The sequence below is a fragment of the Rhipicephalus microplus genome, chromosome 2 (assembly GCF_043290135.1).
Source record: "Rhipicephalus microplus isolate Deutch F79 chromosome 2, USDA_Rmic, whole genome shotgun sequence".
NCBI lineage: Eukaryota > Metazoa > Arthropoda > Arachnida > Ixodida > Ixodidae > Rhipicephalus > Rhipicephalus microplus.
The window spans coordinates 269,637,071-269,650,499 of NC_134701.1; the positions used below are offsets into that span (position 1 = coordinate 269,637,071).

The 13,429-nt window shown below is 44.8% G+C and overlaps 1 protein-coding gene across 2 annotated transcripts in view; it reads right to left on the reverse strand.

Annotated features, from left to right (window-relative positions):
- Positions 1–13,429, reverse strand: part of LOC119169985 (relaxin receptor 1) — a 139,236-nt gene that overhangs the window by 64,298 nt on the left and 61,509 nt on the right. The gene's annotated exons all lie outside the window — the stretch shown is intronic.

The following is a 13,429-nucleotide window of genomic DNA, read 5'->3' on the forward strand; positions in this document are numbered from 1 at the left end:
AATGGGTCCTGTCTTGTAAAATATATACATATATATATCAGCCCACTTCCTCTGTTTTGTAAGTTGCGCATGCAGGTTTCGCTTAGTTCGTACTTGGGATCACTTTAACACGTGTATGCGTACTATAGGTTCATTGCAAAAGCTCATTCGTCCTTTGATTCGGCCTCATTGGCTACACAGGCGCTGCGAAATGTAATCTATCGGGAAACGCCATGCTTTAACCACGTGAGGACTTACAATGGTGCCGTACGCTCGAAGCGCGGATGCATGTGTTTATACGGATGGATGGATGGATTCTTTTCTTTTTTTTTCCTCTTCTTCTCTTCCTCTTGCTTACCTATCCCCCTTTTTTTTCCGCTACCCCATCCCCGTGCCAACCTGTTGAGGTGTCATCGTAAATATAGGCAGTTGCGAGCGGCACTTTCCTCTTCTTTTCCTCTTCATAACTACTTACAGAGATCCCCTTGTTCATCCTGCGGTGGCTCACACCACCTAGTCCTAACTCACGACGTGGTAATAACACCACGCGTTTAGAGGTGTTACATCCAACTGTTGCCTTCATTTTAGCCACGAGTGAGATAGCCTGCTCTGCTTTATTTCTCCTTGCTAAGTAATGTGCATTTTGCCTTCACTGGAGCAACGCCCCAATGCTATGCAGAATGCAGCCTTACTTCGTTGGACTGTGTGGTGAAGCCCTTTGCAGAAAAGAATCCCGTGTTCAGCCTTTTCCTTCTCCTCTTCTTCATACGCACCACAAAGTGTCCCTATCCCGTCGCACTTGGCTCTGCTGGAATGCTGCCACGGTGGCTGTAACCGAAATTCTATTTAATTCACAGAATCAAGCGCAGTAACCTGTCAACCAACGTAAACTACCATTTACAATGTATTTACACGTGAGTAGAATGCCACATAAGCTGCCGAGCTTTCGAACTGTCTGCCGGAGAACAAATAGAGATAGGGGGAAGAAGTAAAGAAGGGGGGGGGGAGGGAAGGAGGGAAATAAGGTTCGACAAAAGTTTAACCGTGCGTTACTAGTCTGGGAACAAAAGCAACTATTTCGGAAGCATTTGGTGTAATGTAGATCAGAAAAAAATGGGGAGGGGAACGCGATTGATTGATTTATATGTGGTGTTTAACGTCTCTAAATCACCATATGATTATGAGAGACAGCGTAGAAGGGCTCCGGAAATTTCGACCATCCGGGGTTCTTTAACATGCACTCGAATTCGAGCACGTGGGCTTACATCATTTTCGCCTTCATGGGGAAGGGGAGGGGGGGAATGCGAGCACGAAGAAACGTAAAGAAGAAAAAACACCTGATGCCGAAATACCATTAACGATCTGAACAAGCAATAATCAGGAGCTCAAAGAAGCGCACCTGAACGGAGCTTGGGGCCTGTTGACAAGCCACACGCAAAGGCTGTGTCGTCGCATTCCTGTAATAAATGAACGCCTGTCCCAGAATCACCAAAGATAGTTTTCCATTACCTGGGGGAAACCATTTCCTGGTCGCACTGCCAGTTATACCCCACCATTCCCTATTATTTTCATTTTTCTTATTTTTTTATTTTTCTTATTTTTCATTTACACTTCTCGTTTCATTTTTTTTTCAGAGTTTTTTTCTTCGTAGTCTCGTCTTCTGCGTCAAAAACAGTATCTTTCATAATGCACGTCGTTAGCTTTACTGGAACGACGCGTACTTACCACCTTTGACGTCACTCTGATTTCAGTGCACAAGTACGCGGCTGCATTCTAACTTTAAGCTAATGGCTGCAGTTTGCAAGGACATTTGCGCACGCCTTTGAATCGTAAGGCTATGATCGCACTAATCTCAGACACCATGCTTAATGCGCTCAGTTTTTTAGGAAAAAAAGCGCATGGGGCTGGCGGTGGCATTGCTGGGACGCCTATTTATTTATTTATTTATTTATTTATTTATTTATTTATTTATTTATTTATTTATTTATTTATTTATTTATTTATTTATTTATTTATTTATTTATTTATTTGCATACAGAGATACACAAGGACACAGAGGAAAGAGGGAGAAAGCAAGCTGGCAACTGCCACCTGGAGAGGCACAATGCCTGCACACTGTTTCTGGAGGAGGGAAGCCTAGTGATAGCAAAACTAAAGCAGCTTGCAATATAGTGGTGCCATGCTGAGCTTCTGTGTTTCTCCCCGGCTCTCTGTCTTTTTTTAATTCTGTAATTATCTTTCTTTCTTCCATTCTTTTCAATTTTTTCTTTATTCTTATTTATTTCAGTTATATCAAGAAGCTCGAAGAACAAGAGAAGGAAGACTTATTTTACTGAGACGGATTTATTTATTTATTTATTTATTTATTTATTTATTTATTTATTTATTTATTTATTTATTCATTTATTGATACGTGGTGTATAACGTCCCGAAACCACCATATGATTATGAGAGACGCCACAGTGGAGCTTTTCGGTGAGAGCCGCACTCAGATCGCTGTGCCATGTGTAGTTTTGTCTGCGTTAATATCGTCAATAAAGTTCTGTTCAGTGGCTTTTTCCCCCTCTATATTTCTATCTTTGGCTATTTTTAATTTTATTCCCAATTTTTTCCTTCTTTTTCTTTCTATTTCTCGCTTTGTTCCTCTTTCAATTTCCATACGCGGTTTGTGTATTCACGTTTCCCGAGCCACAGTTGTAATTTCCTTACTTAATATCACCAAGGTGCTGAAACGACGAAGAGCGAGAATTTTCCTTGGTGCGAGCGCACTCAATAAGCTACATTTGGCTATGCTGTCTCGCTTTGCCTGCATTACGCCAAGCTAAGACCGCCCGGCTCCCGAACCCATATTTGACAAAAAAGTCACAGCTTTGCCGCAATGACAAAGCCATTAACGCGTTAGCAACATATCGGAAGGCCACGCAAAGAATGGCAAGCATATCGAAAAGCGGCCACGTTGCTAACGCACAGATGACGCACAAAACGTACTGAAGGATACAGAAGAACACGAATAAGCGTCTCAGCTGTTACTTCACTGTGTCTGAAAAGCGCGCCTTTTTCACAAACGGAGACTGTGCAGCGGGTGCAGCGACCTTTGTGCGCCCGGTTACTACATCAGAATCGTTTCGTTGAAAGCCCAAGGCGTACGATGTTCCCCACTGCGAGATAAGCGAGCGCGCGTGTGAGCGTCCACCTCCACCCCCTCCTCTCCGTGGGGCAAGTACGCGTGGGAAATGAGAGTGTGCGCCGCTGCGTCGTGACGATCTGGCGCCGCAAGCTCATTGCGTCATTTCGCTGGTAATGGTAAAAACACAATAGTTCCCCCCAAGATGGTCATCGCAATCGGTATGTGGTATATAGAGTTTGCCATTTCAAAGCTGAAGGAGGTGCTCCTTCGTGGCTCTGTGGCTAATGCCTCGCACTTACTAGCAAATGGTCGGACGTTCGTTCCCGCTCGCCGAAGTCTTTTTTGGATTATTTTTATTTCTTGCGTTTATATATATATATATATATATATATATATATATATATATATATATATATATATATATATATATATATATATATATATATATATATATATATATATACATATATATGTATATATAGTTAAGTAGATCCTCCTCCTCCATGAGCGGTCACAACGTGGTTTAATTCAACGTTTCGGCCTAGAGTCTGGCCTTCATCAATATTGATGAAGGCCAGACCGCTCATGGAGGATCTACTTGACTACTTGCAACGCTACGGCCACTCAACCACCATGCCTATATATATATATATATATATATATATATATATATATATATATATATATATATATATATATATATATATATATATATATATGCAGGAGTTCTCCAGCCTACAGAGTGACCATATAATCGCTTTAACAATAAAAATTGGCTACTTTCGAAAAAAAAACTCTCACTGCACAATACCCATTTCTTTTGTTAAATTGTTTGTCTTAGAACACGATGCTGTGAGACAGCTCCGCACACTTTACCTGCTGCGCTGCGACGCTATTCCCTTGAGCTAATCACCGAGAGAAATTCGCCATGGCGCATTTGTATGTTTACTTCGGGGTCCAAACAAACACTTATGTGCTACGAAATGGTGGTAAAGTGGACTTGTTGGTAGGGAACGCATAGTTTGTCAAACAGCGCAGTAACGGTACACCGAGAATGGACTACACAACACTGGTGCTCTCTGAAAAAAAAAAAAGTAACCGACGAGGATGGATAATCTGCACTTTGCAAAAAGGGGTTTGCGAGCTAAAGACGACGGCAGTTATGCGAGACTAATAAAAAAAAATACTGTCATTGGCGTCCAGGACAGTCACAATAGATCAAAATCAGACTGCTGCACTTGAAGGATTCATTCTTGAAAAGATAACGTCCACTGTGAATTCCTTTGTCGGAGCAAATGGGTTAGAAGCCTAGGAATCTCTCTAACTCACTGTTGTTGTTTTTTTTTTTTCGTTTTGCGGGAGCGAAGGAGAGGGAGTACTTTGTTGCTTTATTAACAGCGCTTCTAACACTTTCCAACTTTTCTGAAGTGGCCTGCATTACCGTTTTTTCTTTTCATTTTCTCCTGTTGGTTTTCTTAGTAGAACAGCATTAGCCAAAACACAACTGTCGGGAACATCTCGGATACAAGAGCCCTCAGTGTGTTCGCCGGAGTGTCAGTCCTCACTTCACTTCGCAGAACCAGCAGAGGCTTTTGTTTACGAGTCGTTAACGGAGCGTCACCATCGGCTGCTGAACGAGCAACGCGATCTGCCCCATCGTCCCTGCCTTCGAGTCTTCCCTGTACTTCGTGTCTCCGTCACTGCGGAAGTGCTCGCGAGATGCAATTAAGGGTCAACCGCGAGTCGCAGTCTTCGAAATCGAACGCAGCCTCGTCGTCATCGCCGAGATAACGACGCCGACGACCGGAAGGAGGGGCCGAGCGAGCGCACACAGCGACCGACAGACCAGATCGCGTCGACGACGTACAACCGAGTGGCTTATACGCACGCGTATCAGCCAGCGAGGCAGAAGCGTGGCGAATCGATGGCGGAAACAGAGCGAAGCGAATGGTAACCAGTCACCCTATCTCTCGCAACGCAATGGCGGCGAAAGCAGCTGGAAGTGCGTGTGGCTACGCATCGTGGCGCGTCGATTGAGTGTTGGTGTACCGAGAGAGCGCACTGCAGTTAGCGCAGTTAACCCCGTTGTTACAGAGAGGGTACGCGTACCCTAAGTTCTAGTTAGTTGCGGGCAGCGCTGCGCGAACGGAAAGCTTGGTGAGGGCAGTGCTCCGGCGTTGTAATTAGGTGACTCGCACGCGTATTGGCCTTGCGATAGAGCGTAGTACATCCCAGGGCCATTTCTGTACACTTGTAGTTTGACCAAATTGCCGCTGTCATCAAGTCAATGTCGCGTGTGTGCCCGCGCCATCGACAATTTAATCGTCCGCTGAGTTTTTGGCATGATGGTAAGTGCTGGAGCAGGAGCACATAGTAGTAATATTCGAATTGATGACAGAATGAAGTAATTAATACGGTACTCAAATATAAGAAAAAACACAACCAAACCACCACATCAAGACATCTTCTCCTGGCACAGCCTCCGCTTATTGCGTATAATTTTATGAACAAGCATATACATAAATTTTGTTAAGCCCCACGAAGAAACTTACTTCCCATTCACCGTCAACGTTAACTGCTCGCTTTCTTCCACTCGGTCACTAAGCAGATTACTGTAGATAGATACGCTCGATTTCATACGCATCTTATGAATAACGTTGACAAACTGAATCTACCTAGAGAAAAATGAACAAATGAATGCAGTGTCTCGTAGAGTTACACTGGTGTAAGTAACTGTTCAGAAGAGGTCGCACAAAACTTAATAATGGTAGAGTTTGCGACAGGCTCGCATATCACTACAGTGACAATTATTAGCGAAAGTATATTTTGCTGTATACCAATGTAATAGCACACTCCATACTAAAACGCGCATCTTACAGTGGAAGTGAAAGTAAATGTTGCCATCACTGAAGGCTCTCTTCGGGATCGGCCTTGCGTGTATGCCATCGTTCAGGGCAAATGAAAGCTGCAAGGCTAACGACAGTGCGCGGAACTAATGATGCAAACTGCAGGGAACCTCTGCAGAACTATCGCCTCCACCAGGCGTGTACATGACGCCGTCACGAGCTCGAGTCGACTCCAAGTGAGTTAGTGCAGCGGCTGCCAGCTATCATTATTACGTACGCGCAAACAAATGTGTATCCCACAGAGAGAGGCGCGGCCATGCACGCGTGGCTTTAACAGATTGTCTCCGGACGTGTTATCTATTTTACACCACGCGCGCGTGGTAAACCGTGTAGTTAAACTTGTTAGCGTCCACCAGGGAACCACTCAGACGTAAATGAAATCAAGGCAGTGGAAAACAAAGCGAATAGCGGGTAGAAACGGGGCGTGATGGCCTGGTGGCGAGTAACCAACCATATACGTATAATGCGCCGCGTTAGTTAGTGGCCTGACGAGGTCTGCAGTGAGCGCTTTCAGAAGGGCGCGGTACTGGTTTGCGTCACTTTATATTTGAGAAAGCAAAATGGCTTCGTCAGTGAGTGAGTGAGTGAATGAGTGAAAGTGAGTGAGCGAGTGAGTGTGTGAGTGAGTGAGTGAGTGAGTGACTGAGTGAATGAGTGAGTGAGTGAGTGAATGAGTGAGTGATTAAGTGAGTGAGTGAGTGAGTGAATGAATGAGTGAGTGAGTGTGTGCGTGAATGAGTGATATATTAAGTGAGTGAGCGAGTGAGTGAGTGAATGAGTGAGTGAATGAGTGAGTGAGCGAGTGAATGAATGGGTGAGTGAGTGAATGAATGAGTGAGTGAGTGTGTGAGTGAGTGACTGAGTGAGTGAGTGAGCGAGTGGGTTAGTGAGCGAGTGAGTGAGTGAATGAGTGTGTGAGTGAGTGTGTGAGTGAGTGAGTGAGTGAATGAATGAGTGAGTGAGTGTGTGCGTGAATGAGTGATATATTAAGTGAGTGAGCGAGTGAGTGAGTGTGTGAGTGAGTGAATGAGTGAGTGAATGAGTGAGTGAGTGAGTGTGAGTGAGTGAGTGAGTGAATGAGTGAGTGAATGAGTGAGTGAGCGAGTGAATGAGTGAGTGAGTGAGTGACTGAGTGACTGAGTGAGCGAGTGAGTTAGTGAGCGAGTGAGTGAGTGAGTGAGTGAGTGAATGAGTGAGTGATTAAGTGAGTGAGTGTGTGAGTGAGTGAGTGAGTGAGCGAGTGAGTGATATATTAAGTGAGTGAGCGAGTGAGTGAGTGTGTGAGTGAGTGAATGAGTGAGTGAATGAGTGAGTGAATGAGTGAGTGAGCAAGTGAATGAGTGGGTGAGTGAGTGAATGAATGAGTGAGTGTGTGAGTGAGTGACTGAGTGAGTGAGTGAGCGAGTGGGTTAGTGAGCGAGTGAGTGAGTGAATGAGTGTGTGAGTGAGTGTGTGAGTGAGTGAGTGAGTGAATGAATGAGTGAGTGAGTGTGTGCGTGAATGAGTGATATGTTAAGTGAGTGAGCGAGTGAGTGTGTGAGTGAGTGAATGAGTGAGTGAGTGAGTGAATGAGTGAGTGAGTGAGTGTGAGTGAGTGAGTGAATGAGTGAGTGAATGAGTGAGTGAGTGACTGACTGAGTGAGTGACTGAGTGAGCGAGTGAGTTAGTGAGCGAGTGAGTGAGTGAATGAGTGAGTGAATGAGTGAGTGATTAAGTGAGCGAGTGAGTGAGTGAATGAGTGAGTGAATGAGTGAGTGATTAAGTGAGTGAGTGTGTGAGTAAGTGAGTGAGTGAATGAATGAGTGAGTGAGTGTGTGCGTGATTGAGTGATATATTAAGTGAGTGAGCGAGTGAGTGAGTGTGTGAGTGAGTGAATGAGTGAGTGAATGAGTGAGTGAATGAGTGAGTGAGCGAGTGAATGAGTGGGTGAGTGAGTGAATGAATGAGTGAGTGAGTGAGCGAGTGGGTTAGTGAGCGAGTGAGTGAGTGAATGAGTGTGTGAGTGAGTGTGTGAGTGTGTGAGTGAGTGAGTGAGTGAATGAATGAGTGAGTGAGTGTGTGCGTGAATGAGTGATATATTAAGTGAGTGAGCGAGTGAGTGAGTGTGTGAGTGAGTGAATGAGTGAGTGAATGAGTGAGTGAATGAGTGAGTGAGTGAGTGAGTGTGAGTGAGTGAATGAATGAGTGAGTGAGTGTGTGAGTGAGTGACTGAGTGAGTGAGTGAGCGAGTGGGTTAGTGAGCGAGTGAGTGAGTGAATGAGTGTGTGAGTGAGTGTGTGAGTGAGTGAGTGAGTGAATGAATGAGTGAGTGAGTGTGTGCGTGAATGAGTGATATATTAAGTGAGTGAGCGAGTGAGTGAGTGTGTGAGTGAGTGAATGAGTGAGTGAATGAGTGAGTGAGTGAGTGACTGAGTGAGTGAGTGAGCGAGTGAGTTAGTGAGCGAGTGAGTGAGTGAATGAGTGAGTGAATGAGTGAGTGATTAAGTGAGTGAGTGTGTGAGTGAGTGAGTGAGTGTGTGCGTGAATGAGTGATATATTAAGTGAGTGAGCGAGTGAGTGAGTGTGTGAGTGAGTGAATGAGTGAGTGAATGAGTGAGTGAATGAGTGAGTGAGTGAATGAGTGAGTGAGTGTGAGTGAGTGAGTGAATGAGTGAGTGAATGAGTGAGCGAGCGAGTGAATGAGTGAGTGAGTGAGTGACTGAGTGAGTGAGTGAGCGAGTGAGTTAGTGAGCGAGTGAGTGAGTGAATGAGTGAATGAGTGTGTGAGTGAGTGAGTGAGTGTGCCCACGTGTGTGTGGTTGCCTGCGTGTGCAAATGTTTGTATAGACGAGCGCGCGTTTTTCTGCGTGTGTGCATGTGTGCGTGCGTTTGTGCGTGCGTGTTTACGTGAGCTCTGTAAATATGAATTAAAGTCACAACAATAGCCACGCGAGATACTTGATGTTATGGAAAACGTGACTATATATGTACACGTGCCTATAGTATAGATCAACCTTTTGACATGACGGATGGCACTGTATGTACAGATTACCATGACCATGCTTATTTCGACTATGAGAAGTTTGGGATAAAGAACACATCAAGTATACGGTGTGCTTTCACTTGCAATTTTTTTTTCGGCGGAGAGATGGGGAACACGACTCTGACGGCCTCTGCCAAATTGGACTGAGCGCATGGGTCGCTACAAATGCTTCGAGTTTGAAGTGATATTTTATTCAGAAAATGGGCAGTCACGGACTGAAACGCCATGATAGTGTTACTATGCAGCGTTGTTGGATTGACGGGGGTATATTAGTTGAGCAAGAAAGAAACCAACAGTGAAAACAAAAACAACAATGAAAACAAAAACAACAATGAAAACAAGAAACCAAAAAACTACGAGAGCGAACCAAGGTCTAAGAGAGTAGATCAGCTCACCGTAAGCGCGTGCAAATACAAATAGAAACAAAACGTTTTGTTTCATACAAATAGAAACAAAACGAAATTATACCACCTCCCGCTAAAAGTAACCACATGTAGACGCGAAGCAGCGGGCGCTAACGGTCACACTGGCGGCGACGTTGACGTTAGCGTTCATCGTGAGGTTGCGCTTGAGAGAAACCTAGGAAGGTGCAAAGCATGCAGTGATTACCTGATGTTTCCTACTGGAACGTGGCAATCGCTATACTAATGAACAATGAGAGACAGCAGACTCCGACTGGACGAAGAGACGCGCAGTCCACTTTTAGTTGACTCGCAAGCTGCCTATTTTTATTGTTAGACAACGCACAGGAGAAATATCCGACTGATATACTACTACCTTAGAGGTCGGGACCAGTGAACGATTGTGTAGTGCGAGCAGTCTGTTTTTTTACATCAAGAAACTCGCTAGCAGACGCAGCCTGCGTCGGCGTTGCGAGGCGAGAGAGAATGGGAGTGCAGTAGAGAAGGGAGAGGGAGAGGGGACGCGCAGTAAGGGCGGTCACGCTGCACACCGGTCTGAGCTCGACTCTAAGCTGCTTCGCATCAAATTGAGAAAAAAAAAGATCAATGGCTAAATGTTCGTACGAACAAAATGATTTGTAATTTTGACATTTGAACTTTATAATCAAAACAACGCTCAAAGCGAGCAACTCTCGCAAAGGCTCACAAAGTGGGCAGAGATGTTCAACAATCACGTTTATGTCATGTCTTCAAAATGCTTCCACTTCTTAGAGTTGCCTTACATGAGTTTCGCGAACAAGTCGAGCGTTTTTATGCATATGAGAACAAAAAAAAACACACTCGTCAAGACACATGCACATGCCATTCATCTAAAGAACTCATTGATACAAGCTCGAAAAATTCAATACCCAATCCCAAAGAGCCCTTCTTGTGAGCCGCTTTTATGCGATCCCCTGCAAGGAAGATACACTTTAGTTCTCGCCCTAATTCTGCCCTACTTTCCATCAGCGATGCATACGTTCACCATACATTTTTGCCCCTAGAGTGCTTGCCCGCACCGAAAACGTTTCAGCTATTATCCGTATACGCCAGTCTTAGACTTTGCGCTTCAAACAGTTAAGCTGCACGTCTTGCCGTTCCTGCCCATTCCTTCCGCATTCCTCGTCCAAGATGCCCCGGGAAATCGCTTAGAGAGTAATTACTCGAGCCAACTGTTGTCGCTGTCGCGCTGCACGACACATCCACGGCATCCTCTAAATCGTTACAGGCGAAACTAAGCGAGTGGGGCTGTCCGCACCACCTCCTCACATTAACTGCATAGCGCGGTGAGCAACGCTGGGGGAAGGGGGGGGGGGGCAAATGGTGTAGCGACGGGTTAGCACTGGAAGCATACTCGGGGTCGTTTATCATCCGCTCCAGTTTCGGCATTTCCCGATGTCATCAAGTAGCCCAGCTGTTCTCGTCTCGTCACTGTCTTAAGGTAGCTACACTGAGACAAAAAAACGAGGCTAGACGGAGGAGGAGAGGAATGTGAAAGACGGAGAAAAGGGGAGGTGTTGCGTTCCGTGACAAATGACCGGACCGGAGGAATATCACACACTGCTACTACGGGGAGCCTTCTCACAATCACTTTTGGCTGGATTCCAGCTGCGTTAGCTGTATCTCCTTTAGCAAACCTTTGTCATTATTCTTCGCTTCTTATACGGCAGCATAATTCCTTTAGCTCCACGATATTTTTACTGCTTCGACCGCTCTAAACGCTCCGCTCAGCTTACAGAGGTCTTTCGATGATCCGGTCTTTGAAAAAAAGAAATGAACAGAGAAAATAAAAAAACAAGCATCTGAGGAGTGCGTACCTTTCGCGAATAATAAATCAAATGGTTCAAATTTCTTCCTTCGAAGCTTTAATGTCCGGTCGCTAATGACAGAATCAAATGTGCTTATTTATAAGTATACATTATTTCAAACAGTTACCCTCTTGGAAAAGGCGAGATCATGGTAAAGTACAGAGATGACGCGTAAGATGAAGATAAATGCGACAGCGGTGTGACCCCAAATCTGGCCTCGGCGCTTGCGTGACGTTGCGTGTGTCTACCGGAAAGTGCTCGACGAACTGGGTTTATGCGAGCTTTCCGGAGGCAAAATAGAACGCCTGTTTTCGCACGAAGTCGTTGTATGAATGTGAGACGTTACTGATACCGTGATGTCAGCGAGTGAACTGCGCATTTAATTTGAGGATGCTGGTGAATGTGAAATTGAGCATCCTGGTGAATGTGCCGAGCCCATCCTCACCCACGAAGGCTTTGAAATCTTTACTACGCTTTTTGCGGACAACTGGCATCAGAGACAGACTGTAGTGTGTTATACTCTTTGATGTTGTCTTTCCTTTGTCACTATTTTTTGTAATTTCTCTCTCTCTCTCTCTCTCTCTCTTCGCAACATTTCTTTTTACCATCGTTTATTCCCCTGACCCCTTTCCCCAGCACAGGGTAGCCAGCCGGTCTAAGAACTGGCTAACCTCCCGGTCCTTCCGCTTAAATTTTCCTCCTCCTCCGCCTGGTGAATGTAAACTGTACCGGAAAAAAATAAAACAGTGTTTGCTGGTGACGGTTACTGGTTTGCTTCAGACGACTACAGCAAAATTAAGTGCAGCCCCACGTTGAATAGCGATTGTACTACATATTTATTAGGTAACAAAAAAGAGTGTTTCTGAAATTTCTTTATTGGCAAGGCAAACCCAGAACTTCATTGACTAGAAAAGACTTCCATTGTATTAAATTTTACTATATTATTTTTAAAGTGATCATGTCCGAAATTTTTCATTAAATTAGGGAATTATAAAACATAGCTGCACGCTGAATAGCTGACCTGCTTTTTTTTCCTCCGATGTTTGTAATAATACGGGATAAAAATGTGACGAAAACATTCTGGAAAACTGGAACAATGTGTAAGGTACACAAGAGTATATTCACTGGCATGTTAGAGCATGCAAAATTTCGTTTATCAAACGGGTAGAGATTACGAGGCCGGTAGAACTGATTTCTGCACTACACGGGACGGCTTTCTGCTCTCCCATAGTTGAGTACATCGTACTCTAAATCGTTAACAACTTTTTCTAAACACACAACTTCTGTCCTCGCTCAAATGATTTTAATTTTTATTTCCTAGAATCCCAGCTGCGGTGGCTGTATTTTCGATGGAGGCGAAAATGCTGTAAGCCCGTTTGCTTGGATTTGGGTGCACGTTAAGCTCCAGGGGATCAAAATTTCCGGAGCCCTCCACTACAGCGTCTGTCATACTGATATGTTTGTTTTGGTACGTTAAGCCCCACATATCAATCAATAAATCAAATAATTTTTTTTATTTCCTAATACCAATAAAGGCACCCTAAGGACTATTACGTCGGGGTATACACTAATCAAGCTAATCCATGTTTTGTTTTACATGTTGTGAGTCAAGGTTAAACAAATAAGGAAATTGAATTTGATTCGCAAATAAAACAAATTTAAAGGAAGTAATTGATTATTATGTGCGGCTTACCATCCCCAAACGATCATATAATTATGAGAGACGCCGTAGTGGAAGGCTCCGGAAATTTCGATCACCTGGGCTTCTTCACCGAGCACCCAAATCTGAGCACACAGGCCTACAGCATTTTCGCCTCCATCAAAAATGCAGTCGCTGCAGCCGGGATTTGACTCCGCGGCCTGCTGGTCAGGAGCTGAGTACCTTAAGGCGCGTTTACACTAGAGTGACACGACACTGACATGACCCCCGACGAAAACACGAGGCAGACGCAAACCATCAGTCGACAAGTCGCCCGCTGACGAAGTCGCCAGACCCTATGGTCACACTGGGCCGACGACGCCGACTACGCCTTAAAGGACAGCATTTCATCGTAGAGTAACATGATGAGACCGAAAACTCCAGCAAAACGCATCCGCAGACCTGTCGTCAGCGTGTCTTCGGGAGATCGGCGGCTGAGCGAAAATTC